General features: G+C 40.2%; 1 protein-coding gene across 1 annotated transcript in view; it reads right to left on the bottom strand.

The window, feature by feature from the left end:
- Positions 1 to 19,344, bottom strand: part of Ppargc1a (PPARG coactivator 1 alpha) — a 621,117-nt gene that overhangs the window by 171,275 nt on the left and 430,498 nt on the right. The gene's annotated exons all lie outside the window — the stretch shown is intronic.

The following is a 19,344-nucleotide window of genomic DNA, read 5'->3' as shown; positions in this document are numbered from 1 at the left end:
CTGGGGTCTTTGTCCTTGTCCATTGCTGCACTGTTCACAAAAGGCTTTCATTAACAGAGCTACCGTGGAGGTACACAGAGTGACCCCCCAGTCTGTTGTGCAATATGAAAAGTCTCATTTGCAATGCAAGAAAGTACACTGCTCAGTTAGTACAGATGCTAAACTACTTGCCAAAAGCCACATAACTGCTTGAGGGTTGAGCTGAGGCTGGAACACAAGCCTTCAAACCACAATGACAATATCAGGATCAAAGTCTGCCTAGAGTCTTGCTATAAAACAAAGTAAAAGGCTAGATGATATTGAGTGTTCATTGTACGTGCTTTCCCAAAGTATTCTGTCCTTTGAATAACTTAGTCTCAGGAGGAACCGATGAACCAAGGTCTAGTGCAGAAGACGTCACTATGGAGAAGGAATCTGAGTCATTGAGATGCTACTTTATCCTAGGATGGGATGCAGCCATGACCCCCCACCTGACCCCCAACATCCCAGCTCATATCCCTACCATCCACCTTTGTGGTGAAATTTCTAAAACCTTTTTGGAATACTTCCAGGAATGGAAAGAACACAATGAACATAGAGATGCTTCAGACAATACCTACAGTTTAATATTTGTGGCAGTTTGCTCAATCCTAGGAACTACTGAATATCTTTTGGAAATATGGGTAGATCCAATTGTTGGTATTCTTCCCAAGTTCCTACAATGACTTTAGTTATTTATGAATCAACTTGCCCTGATGTCTTAAGTTTAGTTGCAGCCCTAGCCACCTATGAATGTTTTGATAGTTGAATTCTTTCTTCTGCTAGGTTATCCATTGGTCAAGCGTACAGTAGGATTCCCAGACAAACTGCCACAAAGGCAGCTGCTGAGCCACCAATCACAACTCTCAGCAGGAGTCAACTTGGATACTACCTGATCAAAATGTCCTATGCTGTCCTTTAAGGTTGCCTATAGAATAAGTTAGGGCTTTCCATTTTGCCTTTTCTTTCTTGTTTTTTTTTTTCCACCACTGAGATAAGGAAACTCAACATTCCAAAGCAGACATAACAAAGTCAGAGGATCACACAGATACGTCTGTCTGTTTCCTTGAGTATCCTATGGAATTTTTAGAACAGGACTACCCATGCTTAATTTGCTAAAAGCAAGGTAGACTTACTAACTCTCAGACTCCTTCTTGAGCTGTCCTTTGCTGCCAAGGTCAAGGATCCCTGCATAACTCTGCAGAGGACTAGAATGAACACTGCGACACAGCACATGCCACTCACCACACCAATACCCACTGGACGGGATGGGAAGCCAAATGGCATCACAATGCAATGCTTCACCTGCTGCTGCAAAGAACCCCGAGGCTGCAGTGGAACCTCTTCTGGCTTTCCCACTGGTCACGACCGAAGGAGTTAACAGGAGATCTGAAGTCAGAAGAACCTTGCAGCTCTGAGCACATCCCTGCTATTTTGCAACATAGCAGAAAACAAGCTGTTGGCCACATGTCCCAGTCTATCCCCTCCAGTTTTTTTTCATAGCATGTTTTACATGCTCAGCTGCTTGTGTCTAGAATAGGTATTGCAACACGTGATCACAGAGGAGGCAGGTAGCCATGGGGGAAGTGCCACCTGGAGGCCTAACACAATTAAAAACTAAAATTTGACCCTCAAAAAAAAAATGGTGCATTCAATTCGTGGATTCATATGTCATGTTCTTTTCCTTGATCAATTACTGCTTGTGAATGTTTTCTGACCCTTGCAAGATGTATGACCTGCAGCTACAAGACATCAGGTCACCACCTGATGTCATTCCCCTCTACCTTGGTGGACAGAACGCAGGCACTGTCCATTCTCCACAGTGTCAATGACAGTGCTCTGACTAAAGGCTAAAAGGATATCCCAGGTTTCTGTCTTCCTTTCCATGTGGACAACAATGGCTCTTTGTATTTCCTAACACCCCTCTAGGGATAAGCCCTGCTCTGATATTCAGCAAAGTGTAACTGCATCCACTGTTAAATACAAAAACATTTGCTTTCTCATTACTTGGATAATCAGACGTACATCCCACAATTTTACAGAACTTTCAAGAATCCACCTAGTGAAAGGGATCCATTGAGCACAGAACTGCAGCAGGATCCACACCCCATGCACAAGCTGGATTTTCCATGCCTGAATGAATATAACTGTGCATCACACATTCTCCATCCATCTGTGTTCTCTCATGTGTATGTGTACTGCACATGGAGAAAGAGAGGAAAGGCACATTCACACACTGAAGTTTTATATATATATATATATATATATATATATATATATATATATATATATTATACATAGTAAGTTTGCTGAATATATCCTCAGATGTATGGGATACTAAAAGCAGAGTGCTTCAGAGAATCTTGACGGGGAGGTTTCACCTAACATCCAGATACTATACAGTAATGATTCATGGCATCTGGAGAATTGAGCATGCTTAGAATCACCTGATTAATCCACCTCTGCTGAGAAACTGCCCAAAACAACAATGTTCATGTCATGTGATGAAGATAGCACCCTAATTTTATTTGTTAATTTTCTAGCTTTTTTAAAAAACATAAAACAATACTTTTAAACTAAACCTAAGCACAGAATCTATCATCTAGAGTAGCATCTATACTTTGCAACAGCATGTTCTGACTGGTCCCCTACTTATTCCAGTGATGCTGCTGGTTAATCCAGATGAAAAAGAGGAAATTCACTGTCCTCAATCCCAACCAATGAAGGCAGACACAACAGGCATGGGTGTTTAAAGAAATAGAGAAGAGTGTGAAATGTAGACGTGTCTGAGGTTGTGCTTAGGAATAATGAAACTGGAAAAAGTTAAACACAATCAGGTATAAAGAGATGATGATAGAAATTAAAGTGTGAGATCTCTTGCCAGCAGCATAAACCAGGAATTCAAGGCTTCTGCAAATAAACACTGGTTTCTAAAATCAGAGAGCACAGATGTGCCAGACAGAAATTTTCAGAGAATCCTAAGTCCAGATAGACAGAGTAGAAGTTTTGTCTGCTGTCACAGCTGAGACACCACCGCCCCTTAGGTGGGTATGGTGCACTGAGCTAGTCCATCAAACACAGCCTGCATCCTTGATGGAATGTCCACCAAACAGCTGGCATCCTTGATGGAACGTCCACCAAACACAACCTGCATGGAGCATTTGTGGGATACTGTGCCATTACGTCTTCTGGTATGTTCCAAAGAATCACAGACCTGTGAGCTGCTTACTCCCAAACAAAATGTCCCAAACATACAGCATTCCTCTCCTAGGTACTCATAAAACTCCTGAATATACAGAAGACTGAAAAGTCCTGAAATAAATTGGATCTTTCTTTAAGCAGTGGCCCCCAAATTTAACAAGGCTTAGACATCATTTGCCTATGTCATGATTTGGTAAATATGTTCCAAAAAATGTAAAGTACTATTATTATTCTACTGGAAGGCTTACAAAGAGAAGTTTTCTGTACATACAGGGAGATGTCCCACTATGAGGGTCCTATAAAGAAACTCCTCATTCTTTAACCTGTGACTTGCTATCTGTGGCCAGGAGGTCAGTTTGGGAATGCTGATTAAGTAAAGATTAACTGCCCTTCTTAGATCCAGATGCCATAAGACCTTTTCACCCAGCATTTCCTGACTCCCAATGGGGGCTTGCAAACTTCCCTACTGCCTCCTCCTTCTCTCTTCCTGCCCTGCATTTTTTTAAGTCACTGACAACTGTTTGCAGAAAGGACAACCCTGCAGGTGTCGAAAGAAAAACAGATTTAGAGTAAGTACCTTCTTTTAAGGAGTGCAGCCTTGGCAGAAAAAAAAAAGTCTCATATTAACTAAGGTATCAGGTTCTCAATTCTTCCTGCTTTCCTCAGGTGCCTGCCCTTGGCTCTCCAAAGGCTTTCTGACTTTATTTCCCTTACTCTGATTGTGCTGGTATAAATGGAATTGTAAAGGAAGTGCATCATAAAATTTATATTTGGGCAGTCTTATCAGCATTGGACATGCACAATCTTCCCTTGCAAAGTTTTTTGCTCTGAAATTGCACACAAATTTGTTTCTTAAAAAAGGAGGGGAACCCTCTATGTTTCTATGGTGTTTGATGTCTATTTATATGTTTCTTAAAGATAAAGCATTATTCTATGCATGATTTGAATTTTCTGCATCTCTTCTCCTTGCCTTAACGGAAGTGAATTCTTATTGCAAAGCCAAATTTCACACTCAATTTATTCTGCAGAGTAACTCCCTTCCTCCAGATGGGACCATAAACCAGCAGAAAGAAGGGTTTTTTTTTTTTTTTTTTTTTTAAAGTGTTCCTAATTGAATATATGGGATGTACTTCTGAAATGAAATCAACAGCTCAAGGGAAAACACACAACAGCATTGGTAGAGGATGCTAACATCCATAAGACATAGCAAATTTGCTGGTGCCACCATGCATTGGTAGCTAACCCATGAGGGGCACCACCATTAGGTTACAGAAAGGACCAGCATGCACTGGGGATAGAGGGGTAGGGCCTGGCTTGGGAAGTAAACAATATTTGCCAGCTGATGTGAAGGCTATTGCAGATTAAAGAGAAGGACTTCAGGTAGCCTGGAAGAATGAAAACAGAGGATAATAATGTAGTGAGCAGGAACAAGTGTTGGATGGACTCGGAGGTAAGTTGCATGAGGTATACTATCACAGGGGGAACCAACAATAATACAGCAAAAGTAAAACATGTTCTCTGCTTGGGAAGGTATACATGTGTTCTCATCTGCAACAATGCTATATGGCAGCACAATGAACGTCTTCAGAGGACTCAAAATAATACTAATAACAGCAGTAATATCTCCACTGCATAGCAATGGTGGAATATTTGCACCATACTAACCGTTTGCAAGTATTATTTAATTTGAACTCCAGGATCTTTGAGGCCAAACCCCCGTCTCTTGTGTTCATGGTCATTAAAAAATGCCAACTGCTTTCTGCATTAATCAACCACCGACTTAATATGATGACTACTGTTTTCTACCCAATATTGAAGAAAACTGAGTCTCTGTTTTGAAGAGATAAGGAAACTGCACAGTAAGTCATTTCCCATGCTTGCTTGCACCTAGCTCTGTGTCTGTGTATTCTTTAGGTAATACTGCCTTTAATAAGACAGCTGTGGGACCAGAGAATTAGGAGCTAAGACTATGGGCATAGGTAAAGCCAACAAGATGGAATGGGTACAACTATAATACAAAAAAAAATCCACGGAGAGTGTTGGGTACATTCTGAACTCTATGACTGTCTTAACCACTTAGCTGACCTCAGTTTCTTTATCTGCAAAAGACGGACATTGAAATCTATTTACATAAATGTGAAAAATTTGGATCATGTAGACAATATGGTATTTATACATTCAAGTCTGGTTTAAAAAATCTATTTATGATCTGAAATAATATTAATAACCTCAGTTGCCTAGAACATGTTGTTTGACATTTCATTACATGTCCATATGAAAAAAATAACCATGTGAGGCCTTGTTCTCTTCATTATCTTAAACAGTAAATTAAACTACAGGCATCCTGCTTATTCATGTCTGAAAATGAATTTGAACTCAGGGAGCCTGTTCCTACTATTTATGCTATTGCCTCATTGTTAGAAGGACATAGTATAACTTAGCTCTAGGAAATACCAAAATCATGCAATTTAATTTATCATTGTTGGCATTTTTTTGTCATCATGGTTAATGTGTCCTCCCTTGACTTCCCTGAGAGGGAAACTTGTTGCCTTTCTATGATGCTCAGTCCCAGGACTAATGCCAGGAAGGTGGGATCCTGCCTCCAGTGCAACTGCACTGAGACCCTTAGCATATTCAACATCTCTTCTAGTCACTTCAGTGTCTGAGTGCAATAAGCCCACCGAAACACAGCATTTCAAATCAAATCGCCTCTGCTCTATGATAGAGATCCAGCTTCCCATAAAACTTCCAGCAACCAAATCACTAAACAAAACGTCCAAGAAGCTGTCCCCCTTTACCCCAGGTCACGATAGGAAATTAAAATGCCTAGGAAGCAGGTCGCTTTAGGAAGAATCAACAAAAAAACAGGCAAAGGGAAACCATTGTTCACTTCTACTCAAGTCCTCGGATGGTCACACCCAAATAGCTCTACTTTGAAGGCTAACATGATATCTGTCAGCCAAAAACTGAAAAGTAAAATGTTCAGTGTGACTTCAGATGGTTCTGTGGTGGGATCTGTGTCACAGTTTAGGCTAGGTGGCCTTCTGTCTCCACATAAAATGGGAGTCATAATGCTGTAGAAAGATCACCTGTTCATTGTGCAACAGGAACACACGAGCACATCAGAGTAACAGCGGTCCCAGTGGGCAAAGTGTAAAAACCAATCCGATATGATGGGCCCAGCTAGCACCCCACCAGCAGCCTGTAAGCATCCAATTTGCATCCAGCTCTGCTTGCTGGCTAAAGAAAAGACTTCAGCCTTACACTGAACCCAATGCAATATGAAAGGGGAGGGCCATTTGAAAGGAAATAATGTATTCTACAGTGAAGTTCTCGCCTGTGAAGGTCCCCTAGCCATCTTTCTCTATTCTGTTTGAGTTTACTGGCTGGAGACTACTTTAATTCACTTTGCAACAGAACAGTGAGATTATGCTCCATTTATTATAAACATTTGGTTTGCATAGGAAATTTGATATGTTTTATTAATCTATCTCACAGACTTTCTAAAAGTATGATGAATGAGTTAGCATAAAATGTCATTCTTTAGACACGTTAGGTGGTTGGGCAATTAACGTAGCCAGCTTCAGAAGCTCTTCTGCGACTCGATCGAAGGCTGTTTTCTGATGCGGATCCCCCTTGCCCACACCACCCACAGAATTATAAAACACATGATAAATTCAAGCTTTTGGCAGTGTTATTTCTATAAGGTTATAACCTCCTTTGATAAACTCAGATCAGCAGTAAAAACTATACTAGATTAATGAAAACACATCAGAAAAGCACCATGCCATTTCATTTCTAGGGAATTACAGCTGTGAAACATTCTAAAACATTCACAGTAAATGGGGCAGGCTTTTTAGAAGGATATTTTATTTAAAATGACTGGAGAAAAAAAAGAAAAAAGAAAAAAATACACCCATAGAATTGTATGTTCATCTCATCACGTCCAGAAAACTTCAGTAGGAAGAGAAAAAAATGAAATGTGTTCTCCACCAATGAACAAGGCTTCTTCAATTATAAAGGAGGAAAGTGGTAATAGAATCCCAGACAGAAAGAACTGGCGGGACCCTGGGCTTCCCACCTGCTGTAGGCACAGGGTTGGAACAAGTCCTGCCCTATCACATCCGGAAGGAAGGAGGCAGGAAGAAGAGAGATAAATGGCACAGCTTCCTCTGCTGGGCTCATACTGCAGCTGAAGGAAAACTTCTCATCTTAAAGTGGTCAGACTCGGCAAGGTAGCAGAACTCCCATTTCGCACGTAAATTCTGGAAAAACACTAGAAACACCTCTTGTTTTTTAGGAGATAAAATTCATATTCAGATGTTGACCTTTTGCCGTGCACTATGAAGCCATTAATAAAATTTTATTTTAACACCAACAGGCCCAAAATGCTATGAAACATCAATTTTCAAGGATTCATTCCCCCAGTATCCTTTATTATAAATGTTACACAGACAAAGGCTGAAAACGAAAATCAATTTTTAATATATTTCTTCCTACCACAGGGCATGGGAAACATTAATGGTTTCTGCATCTACATGGTTCCAATTATTAGCATTGCACATACAGTAGGCTTGGCTTGAGATCTGGTGGCTATGTGTGATCTTTGTAACCAGTTTCTGGATGCCAGTTAATAAGCAATAGCTCAGGATCTTAAGAGTCATGCCAGTACTTGTTTCTCGCATTCAACATCCTGATATTTGCACAATCACTTATCAGAAGACAGCAGAGCAACTTAAAACTTAATGATCCCAATTCACAACCCTGTAGGGGGGATTAGAAGCTGCTGTAAACCCATTGAGGAATGTTTCCATGGGTTTTTGCTACACAAGGCAGAAAAAGACCCTGCATGGAGTTTTGTGTCACCTCTATTCAGATCATCTCAGGCTTGATTTTGTACTACACCACTCAAAAGTGTTTCCGGGACTGTCTCAAGGTGCGTGTGGAGGGCATCACCTCCTTTCCCTGTTCATCACACCCTATCTCTCTAGAGAGCCAAAACCTTCTCTTGGTTGTCCTATTGGGGTATTAATCAGGACCCATGGCTGTCCCCTAGGCAAGGCTAGACACAAGAATCCACTGGTTATAAAAATGGTTATAGCAGTCTTGATTCCCAGCTCCTCAGATGATTTTGCTACTGCTCTAATGAGAAGTGGTTTTTCCCGTTTTCTTCTCATTCAACAGTGCTCCCAGAGTTTATGGTGGCGCGCTTGATTAATTTAGCCAGCATCAGTTCCTGTGGTTTAATTCAGAGGACTAGCCGACCAGAAGGAAGACCAACACCTTGGTCTCCACGTTCCTCCAAACTCATACAGAGAGGCATCATCAATCTGCTTAAAGCATCTGTAGCTCTTTCCTGATGGGAGATGTCATTCTGTAAATATGTTGCTCTTATTGGTTAATGAATGAAGCACTGTTGGCCAATAGGAAAGCAAGATAGGTGGGACTAGGAACTAGGAGGAGAGAGGAAGTAGTAGGGAGAGGATCCAAGATGGAGGGTCTACAGGGTAGGGTAAAACTCCAGCCCCTCTCTCCGGTAATATGAGACCATGTAGAAGTACTTAGATTAATAGAAATGGGTTACTAATTAAGACAGAGCTAGCTGATAAGAAACAAGTAACTGGCCAACAGCATTTATATTGAATACAGCGTCTCTGTGTGTTATTTAGGGCTGGCATGGTTCTGGGACCAGGGCTGGCAGAAAAATTTACTCATAACACCTCCCTATGGTTTGGAAGTCATCGTTCCTCAGCAAGGCATTCATGGCCCTGGTTACTGGGTTTTACAGTGAGTAGCCAAACTTTGACTCTGCCTCTCACTATAGGGAATTCTATGCTGAAGTGAAATAATTTTCCTCGCTTAACCCTGTTGTGAGTGTGTTTGTGTTCTCTTGGTCATTCTGCTGGATGTGTCTCTCAACCTTCACCATCAGCTGGGATCCTTAACTGTAACCACCACAACCATTCTGAGCCAGTGAAAACAGAAAAAAAAATATAAAGATACAGATCAAAAGATATAGAAACACTTTCCAGAAACTCCTGGAACCTTAAGACATTGCTGGAAGCTAAGCGTCAAAGAGTAATATATAACTATTACTCCAGGACAGCCCAATGGAGATGTAAAATGTTTGGGGTAACCTCATACTGCCCAGTCATATCATCACTGAGGTTGGACATAGAAGGCTTCAACTGCATCCTGTGTTTACAGTCTGGGATAGCAAGTTCTAGGAGAAGCCTATTTTCAGAGTCCCACACAAGTACAGAACCTAAACCCATGCACAAAGGGAGCCTGAGGAATAAGTTTCTCTCTAACATCTGTCACTAGAGATGCACAGTGAGATGACTGGTCATGAGTTTGGTAACTGCCCTCTATCCGTGCTTCTATGGTCCTTATTCCTCCACAAGATCTTCTTCAAGCATTCTAATGGGCATTGAACCCATTTTAACTCACTGTCTACATCTCAGATTCTCAGCTGATTGTGTACATCTACATGGCATTATAATACGCACAGCACCTATCAGTTTTGTTAGGCAGGGGTTCATCATGCCCTCCTTCTACAGAGAAGCAAGAGAATTTGGGTGGCAATTAACAGCCTACTTCCTAAAATATGCCATATATGTGTCATTAAGTACAGGACCTGTGTTCTTTAGGTATCATTTTATCTCATTGCTGGCATACAAACAACAAATAAACATCTTTGCACATGTGCAGTTTCCTTTCTAGATTGCAGAGCCAAGCATGGAAGAAGAAGACAAAATAACAGACCAGGGAAAACTGCTGAGAATTTCCCGTCGCCTAGGTCTTTTCTGGAGACTGCTGGGGCCAAGCGGGCATGGGAGGGACACTAGGTGTGAGTGGAAGGAGACTTGTCCACTTGTCCCGGAGGGAGGGCAGAACTGACATCATCAGTGAAGAGAGGGATGGGAGATGGGGGAGGGGAGCAAAAAGAGAAGAGGAGCATAGGCCTAAACCCGACTAATGGACTCCAACAGCCAAGGTCCTAGGAGCCGCCGTATGCAGAAATGCGGGAGGCCTGTGCAGCCACGCGACTTTTCCGTGAGCATTGGATTTTAAGTGTTACTACTAACCCGCATTTACCATCAGCTGTGTTTCACTTTCTTTGGATGCGCTTGATCACAAGGTGGCTGATGGCAGGCCCTCAAGCAGTTTCCTTTGGGGCCATAAGGAAATGGGAACCTGAAGAGATGCCAAGGAGAAGAGGAAGCCCAGGTTGGGACAAGAGCAATGGAATGTGAAAATGAGTGAATCGAGAGAAAACCAGAAAGTTCTGTGTTAGATCAAGACAAGGGTCAAAATCCACTAAGAAAAGAATAAGATGCTTTGATCCCGACACAGGAAGAAAATCAGATTTTTTTTTTAAATCTCATTTGTTCTCAAATTCTAAAAGTACATATGCTGCTATACGCAAATAAACATGTCAGTGAGATTCTTATGCGAATATTGCTATTTACTCTGGAAATAAACCTTTATCTAAGTCAGGAAGCAGGGGCTAAAGGCTTTAACAGATGCCCCAAACAATAATAGTTCAAACAAAAGAGGGTTGTTTCCCATAGCTATTCAAATAACATACATTCTACACTGGGAGCTAACTCAATATCAGATGCTCAGCCCAAACCATGCTAGGTTTCCACATTCACAGCTTCCAACACCTGGACAGAAAGGACACCAGCAAATGCCCTGACTCCATGCTGATCAACAGTATAAAGCAGATGGTAGCATACAATGCTCCTTCCTTTGTGGACGGTAAGTTGTATTGGGTGTTTATATGGTAAATTACCATGTGCTATTTGCACTTGTTGAAAGCAGACTTAGGGAGTAAGGAGTGACTGCCATCCCAGCCCCTGACAAATTTGTATCAAGTGTCCTGTGAAACGTCCTGTCTCTGGGTCATGCTGGACCCTGGCTCTATAACAGGCAGAAAGAAGAACACAGATATCTAGGGGCATTAAAAACATTGCATCCTCAGAAACATCTGGCAGCAAAATTCATTTACAAAAGAGGTTAGTATTATTTGCCTCATGGTATAAAAATGCCTTCTGTGGGAGCAAGAAGTCAGAAATTGCCCATCAGTGAAGAGACCACTCAGCTCTGCCCAAGGCTCTCAGTCTGAAATGCCTGACAACCTAGACGGGGTGTCCTAGTCATTGATGCAGGGTGTTGCAAGTGCCCAATATGTTGATGTTTTACCGCCTCTCTGCTATTTACCATTTGTTCTTTATTTTGCTTGCTACTTTCTTCATTAACTCATTCATTCAAAACCCCAAAATACAACCCTCACAGATCATTCTCAAGCAGTAACACTGGACCAGGAAGTTTAAGACAAGTCACACCCCAGTGACTAGAAGTGTGAGATTGCCATTCATCATTGTAAGAAAGACAGGAAGCTGTAGCCTCTAAGTAGTTCAGCTACCTTAAAGCTAGGAGGCAGCAGTAGAAACTGAGAGACAAGCAGCAGCATTTCCCAGCAGCCTGCAAGTAGAAGAGAACTGAGAAGAACCCAGCCCTAGCCCTGACCAGCTGTAGCCCTGTCACTGACAAGCAGCTTAACCTAAACCAAATTACTTCCCGTCGTTGTCAGTATTCTTATACATAGCAGAGGATCAAAAAGGTTCCCCATAGAGCAGAATTGTTAGAATTGTGGAATGCATTTGGCTCACAAAGTGGCAGTTGATAAATGACAGTAATTAATAATTTATTAGTAATATTACCTTTAATAATGATTGGCCAACTATAGCCCATGGGTCCAATTTGGCCCACCACTTGTTTTTGCTAATAAAGTTTTACTGGAACATGGCCATGCCAATTTGTTCGTATGTGGTCTGCATTTGCATTTATACTAGAATGGCAGAGCTGAGAAGCTGTAACAGACATGATATGTGAAGAGAAACCTAAAATATTTTCTGTGTTATCTGGTCCTTACAGAAAAACCTTTGCTTAGCCCTGATCTAAAAAATCAAATCAAATCTTTTGTATTCTTGAAAAGTACACTATTTCCTTGGCTGTAATGTAGAATCATTATACATATTTCACAACATTATTGTAACACATAAAAGAGGAAAATGCTGGAAGGGACGAGCACAGTGTCAAGTGCATGGTAAACACTCTGAAACTTTCAGTCCCATCCCGTCTCCCCTGTATAGTCACCATTGGCTCTATGAGAGCCACATTACTCGTAAGACAAACATTATGAGACAAAGGCAAGCCTTGTATTTTGAGTATTTTGATGTGACTTGTGTCAGTGTTAGACTCAGTCATTGGTACAATCCCCGGGGCAGTGAAGTCTCGCACTTGATGTGCCAGGGGCTACTGTGCACATTCTCAAAAAGTATTTGAATTACTGGTAGGGAAAATACCTCCGTCATGCAGATGATAAGTTACTCAAATAAATGTGCCCCAAATCAACAAGCTTTTGGAAAGGAAGGTGTGACTTCAAAGCCAAGAATATTGATAAATATAGACTATTTTTGAAAAGATAGAATGATTTTTGGTCCATTAAAACATTTATTAAAGGAGCAAATGAGAAGGAGGGAAGAAAGCAAGAAAATGAAGGGAGAGGTCTCGTTCAATGGCTTTCTAGGACCTTTCCAATAAAGAAAGAAACTATTGCCATCTGTCTGTCCATCGCCTACCACGCATAACCAGGCCTCGCCAATTGCATTACTCTTCTAGAAATGTCTGAAAACTGCTTGTATCCATCTTACATCACCATCCTTTAGATATCACTTTCTGTCTTCCTGAAGCAGTGACCTTTTTTGAATGTGTGTTTTCCTTGGTAAAAATATTTTAGCAATCAATTGTGTGAATGTTTAGTCACTTACAAACCATGAATAATGATCTGCTAGATTAGATGTGCATGTTATTCTTTTAAAATACAAAAGTGAATAATAAAATGTTAGATAAAATTACCAGGAAGGATAAATATCTCTCCCTAACCTTCGCTCTTACTCATTCTGCATCAGACCTCTGTTGGTGGGTCATTCCCTTCACAGAACTCTGCCTGCCCACTAGGACCCTCTCTCATATGTTTTTGTAGCTTTTAAGAGTTCTCCTCCATGATACTTGTCGGAGTTTAGACTATGTTTATTCGTTTAATTCAGTTAACATCTCTTCTACCGAACACACATCATCACCAATCCTAACAACTACTTAAATGTCATTTTCAACCTCTAATAAAGGTAAATATCACATTAGTTATTCTTACTCGGCCATCTCATCATCACTGTTTTGGTGCATTGCAGATAATAACTAAATATCAACTAATTAAATGAGTACATTAATTACTCTGTTAAAACAGATACTTTTTAAAGTCATGGATGATTACTACTGAAAATAAGGAATGTCTTGTCAAGGGGTTGCTGGTGAAGTCCGATGAAGTGTGATGATGAAGATGAGATCAATTTCTAGAAGCTGTCATTTTTCAAAAAGTATCTCTTTTGGCCACTGTATCAGAGCCTGCAAGCAATTTTTCAGTAGATGGAGGTATGGACTTTATCCCCGTTTTGCAGAGAAGGAAACAGAAACTCATAGAATTGGAATAATAATATAAAAGCCCCACACATCTGGTTGGCAGCATAATAAGAATCAAAACCCACATCTCCCAAGACTCAGTCCACAATGGTCATTATCAGGCAGGGCATGAAGAGTGAGCTGGAACACTGGGGAATTCTTGATACTTTTAGGAAGATGTGGCTTGAACCTGTCCTAAGTGCAATATCATGTAACACAGCCAAACATTCCCAGGTGTCCAGATAACAGAAAATGAAATGATTAAAACCCTGAATGTTGGGAGATGTGATTCTGTAAATATGTTTCTCCACTCGTTAATGAATAAAGCACTGTTGGCCAATAGGAAAGGAAAATAGGAGGGACTAGGAGACAAAGAGGAGAGAGGAAGTAGTAAGGAAGAGTCAAGATGGAGAATCGGGAGAGAATAGGACGCCAGCCAGCTGTCCGGTAAGAGGAGACCATGTAGAGATTAATAGAAATGGGTTAATAATTAAGACAGAGCTAGCCGATAAGAAACTAGTACCTGGCCAACAGCATTATATCAAATACAGGTCTCAGTGCGTTATTTGGGGCTGGTGCAGCAGCAGGACAAGACCAGCGGAGGGAGGAAAAACCCTATTCTGTACACCTGAGAGTGGGAATGAGAACGATTACAGAGCTGTCAGAAAGGATAAAGGACAGAGGCTGGGTAAAGGGTTACTTATAGCCTTCAAATCCATCAGTGTTACCATAAAATGGATTGGAAAACAGCTGTGTTTTACCAACGATTCCAAAAAAAATTGGTGTTAACTTATAGAAGAATACACTCCACCCACAGCACAGGTATCAACTGAGAAAAAAAATGTTATTGGGTAACAAATCATTTCATATTTTTTGTCTTCTGATGCTACTGGATGGTAAAAGCTCATTAACAGCATGTCTATTCCAAAGCCAAGCCAGAGAGGCCACATTTTCTTGGTTCCTGGAGAGCAACATGGCTGAGTTAAGACGTGCCTCCTATTAACAAGGTAGGAAAGGTCTTGAACATCAGACACATCCTGAAGTTTCTCTTGCTCACTACCCCAGAACTATAGTTTAGTAAAATGTGATACTTTTGTAGTCACTTTTCTAAGTGGGAAGTATACTCAAATTTGAGAATGGAGGGGAGAAAACACTATGAAACCCTACATTAACTACAACTCTTAGAAACAGGAGACAGGACATGCGGGTCTTTCTTTTACCTTGAAATTAATGAAAAATGGATTTGTCAACAGACCATGCTATTACTGAGAAGTGGGAGAGCCTTTAAGTAGTAGGACTAGGAGGAGGAAGTTAGGGAATTGCAGACTTGTCCTTCACAAGGACATAGAACTCCATCTTTATATGTCGTCCCTGTTACTCCTGAAACACATGACGTGAGTCCCTGCTGTTCTCTCCTGCCATGGTGTACTGCCACCTTGTCCAAAAACCAAAAGCAGTGAAGCCAACAAGCTATGGACTGAAACCTCCAAAACAATGAACCAAATCAAGCCTCTTTTCCTTATAAAGTGTTTATGTCAGCTGTCTATCACAGTAAAGGAAAGTTAACCAGTATGATATAAAATGTTTATTTACACACACATATATGTATAAACTCATGAATTATATATATATATATATATATACATATATATATACACATATATACATATATTCAAGAAGACATTATATATATTATATATTATGTCTTCTTGAATTATTTCATAAGATGGTCAATCATACCAAAGTACATTGTCTATCACATCCCAACCAAGTTGTTAGTGAGAAAATGATGAAGCAATATAGTAACCTAACTTGAAACACACTGATCAAAACATACAAAAACCTTCCTCTCAGCCCTCACCCTAAAGTAACCCTTGATGGGTGGCCATAGGACATTGGAGTATGTTCTTCTCCTCTCTGGACCACATTCCTCCACCTACAATAAGGAAAGACTTCGTGTATTACACTTCATAACATTTCTTAGTTTTAAAGCATTTTAGACTGGTGTCGAATTGTGAACTCATTAAAAGTAAGCTATAAATTAAAGGCCTCCTTTGTGTTAACAAAAAAGTAGAAACTTTTGGTAACCATTTGGAAAGTAAGATATGCTGGGCTATATCTGAATATTAATTGAAATGCCTTAAGGCAGCATTTTAAAAGTCTTTAAAATATTTACATATACTTAATAGAGATTACCTAGGCAGAAAAGAGAATTATACATACCTTGGTCCATGGCATTCTTCATCAATTAATCTCAGGTATAACTACATGGTGACTGAGGTTCTCAAATTAAAGTGTCTTGTATGTGAGTTCAGGTAACGTTGAATTAATGGCCAATAGCCTCTATTGCAGGACAATGAAGTACTTAACTGAGTACAGCATTAAGTGGCTTCTCAACACCAAAGGATGACAATAATGATTATCCTAACTTGATACATGTAAGTGTTATGGGATTAACCAACTATTCTTTGCTTAGACTTAAGGCCTCTTCAACAAGATAGAACCCATACACAACACCACTGTTGGGGTCAAGAACCTGTGACTACATAGATCATTGGTCCTCAGGAGAGAGCCTACTATTATTCTAATGACTGGACATAGTATTAAAATGACTCTTGGTGACTTTGCTATATGCATAGATTGGTACAAATGTCAACCTTCATCAGAGAAGTAGATGAAAACTAACACAGAAACCCACAACTGGTTAATGTGTAGAGAATGATAGACTCTGGGGTGCTCAACCCTCAATGGGACATCTATATCACATCCATACCTCCACCTTCCCTGCCAAGGCTCAGGGGTTATTAAAGGAGAGGTAAAGGAAAGACCACAGGAGTCAGACGTTAGAGATGACTACAAAAAAAAAAAAAAAAAAAAAAAAAAGTATTTTCTGAACACAACAGAGAGGTTGCATATATAAACTCACTCACAAAACCTATACAAAATCAAGCCAGAATAAATGCCAGAGGGAAGTAGGATGGAATCCCACTGATGGCTGTTAGGAGAGAGAATGATGTTTTTCTTTAAGGGTGTGACAGCTGGTGGTCCAACATGCTCCAGAACAGGTCCCACACCAAAGAGTATTTGGGTTTTCAAAAGGAGACACAAAACCTGAAGTTGGGTGTGTATGGATATGGGAGGGATCTGGGATAAGTTAGGGGAGGGGTGATTGTGGTCAAAATATATCACATAAAATTTTCAACGTGTTAACGAATGTTTTAAAAATGTCAGAGAAATTGAGTCTTCCTTGCAGGATAGGTACCACCCTGAGAAAGACAGCTCGTGGAAACTCAGACTCTTCCAAGCACTGGAATATAAATGACTTGTTTCAGTTTCAAAATTATGGTTGGTAGTTAACAGCTGCATTTTATAGATGAAGAATTTAGCGCTAAAAGGAAAAAATGTCAAACTTGCCTGAATCACATCATCTAGTACTCAACAGAAACAGAACTCAAACTAAAATATGTGGGTTCTTGCCATGTAAAGATGACTGAACAGTGATGCGTTCATGATCAAAACAATAACAAATATACAAACGAAAGACATATCAATGATCAAGAATACTATTTTTCTCTATTACCTTCAAGTTCTCTCCTGTAGCATAGAAGTAACAGGTGTGAATTAGTGTTTCATGATTCATTTTAGTGCCTAGAGAATGAACACAGAACCTGTGGGGCTGAACCCTGAGACATCTAGGCTTACCTTCAGGTCTAAATTCCCACAAGATATACTAAGGTATGCTATGATATCTGGTGTGTGCAAAATGGAAGCTTCTGTAAAGTAAACCATGTGGGAGACATAATAGGCCCGAAGAACAGAATTGTAAAATCACTTATTGAGAACAGGGCTTAGTCCAGTGGGTCTCTATCTCCCTGTCCAGACAACAGATGAAACCCTCCAAATCTAAACAAGTGCAGAGAGTGAGTCTTCTGGTACAGACTTTGACCTTTGCTTTATTACAAAACCTCACATATGTACCCACTCCTCACCATGGTGTCCTCCTAAAGCCATTCCAGCCTCCCAGAGCCACGTACGGTTTCCTGAGACCACAGCGTTAATCTTGTCTTTGTGTCTCAGTGGATACTTGTCTCTCAGCCCAGAAAACCTATGCTTCTTTCCCACCAATCACAAGATTCCATGTTTCTTATTAGTATAATCACCAAATAATTCATGTAGGCTTATTGAGTTTTATAAAAACAATAATGAGAAGTATGTATGTAGTGTGCATATATATAAACATATATACATATATATATTAGATGTGTATTTACATTCATTTATGTTCAGATGTCAAGGTATTTGATAAGTATTACATAAACACATGCTAGTGCAATACACATTAGTTGAAATATAAAATTATTTATCAATACATAAGCTACACACATGTGTATATAGATAGACACACACACACACACACACACACACACACACACACACACACACACTACTCTTCCATGACCTCTAGGGAAACAAGCCTTACATTGGAATTTTTCCTGACTCAAACACATTTAAACAAGGAAGCAAGGATGGAAAAGTTGCCTTAAAGAAATCAAATGTTTATCAGCTTCTCACATCCTCATGAAAACCTGCTAAGCTTTCAAATTAATGACATCAGAATTTGGAGTATTTAATTGTGTATTTCAATCTTCTACCAACAGGAGTTTCATGTCAATAATTAGTGTATTCTGTAACAGCTGAGAGGTCCATGGCTATTGTAACAGACTGTTCTAGATGTAAGCTTTGTCTTTGTAAGTAATCTTGCCCATAAGGGGACAGAACTAGGGGCACATGGTACACTGGGCCTTACATCTGAGCCCATGTTCAAAGAGCTCTTCCATAAGATTCCCTCTTACAGACAACAAAATCCTCTGCGGAAACTGGGGTGGGAGGGAGGAGAGGAAAAAAATGCAATGGGATCCCTGTGTTTCCCAGACATGGAGGAATGGAAACGTGGAAGCCCTGCCTATCTACTGAGGCCATGAGCTCCCAGCTCCATTGGAATGGAGAGGTTGTCTCTTACTTCCCTCATCACTTGCCCCCTAAGAATGGTGGATACTCAACACTCATTGCCTGAATTAAATAAAAAAGTGAAGGAGTCAACACACAGGGACGCTTTCTCTAGCAAGAGGACCTGAGCTATTTCTCTATTCTCAAGACATGAACTTACTGATAAAGGAAGACCATGGCTCTCAGTCTATTCCTCAGCAGCATTCAAAATGACTTAAAAGAAAATGATTAAACTATTTAAACACAACTAGTAAATTTACCCTCACCCTCATATTTTTATTATTATCTTTAAATAATTTCCTAATACAGTTATCGCTGACTTCATACCTATATAGTCATGGAAGAATTCCAGAAATGCTATATTATATGTACACAAAACTCTTCAAGATCTGTATCTGCATCAATACACATACTCTGATGTGTGTATGTGTGTGTGTGTGTGTGTGTGTAAAATGCTGTAATATTTTGACCCCCTAAATGTGTGTGTATATATTGCATGAATATCTACTGAATGGATTAAAGTAAAAGAGAATCAGATCTTTTGTTAGTTAGTGCTGTGTTCTTCCATGCAGTGCTTCGTGCCGTATGTGT

This window comes from Phodopus roborovskii, unplaced genomic scaffold (genome assembly GCF_943737965.1).
Source record: "Phodopus roborovskii unplaced genomic scaffold, PHOROB, whole genome shotgun sequence".
NCBI lineage: Eukaryota > Metazoa > Chordata > Mammalia > Rodentia > Cricetidae > Phodopus > Phodopus roborovskii.
The sequence above is the reverse complement of the archived record's forward strand: the minus strand, read 5'-3'. Positions and strand labels throughout refer to the sequence as shown.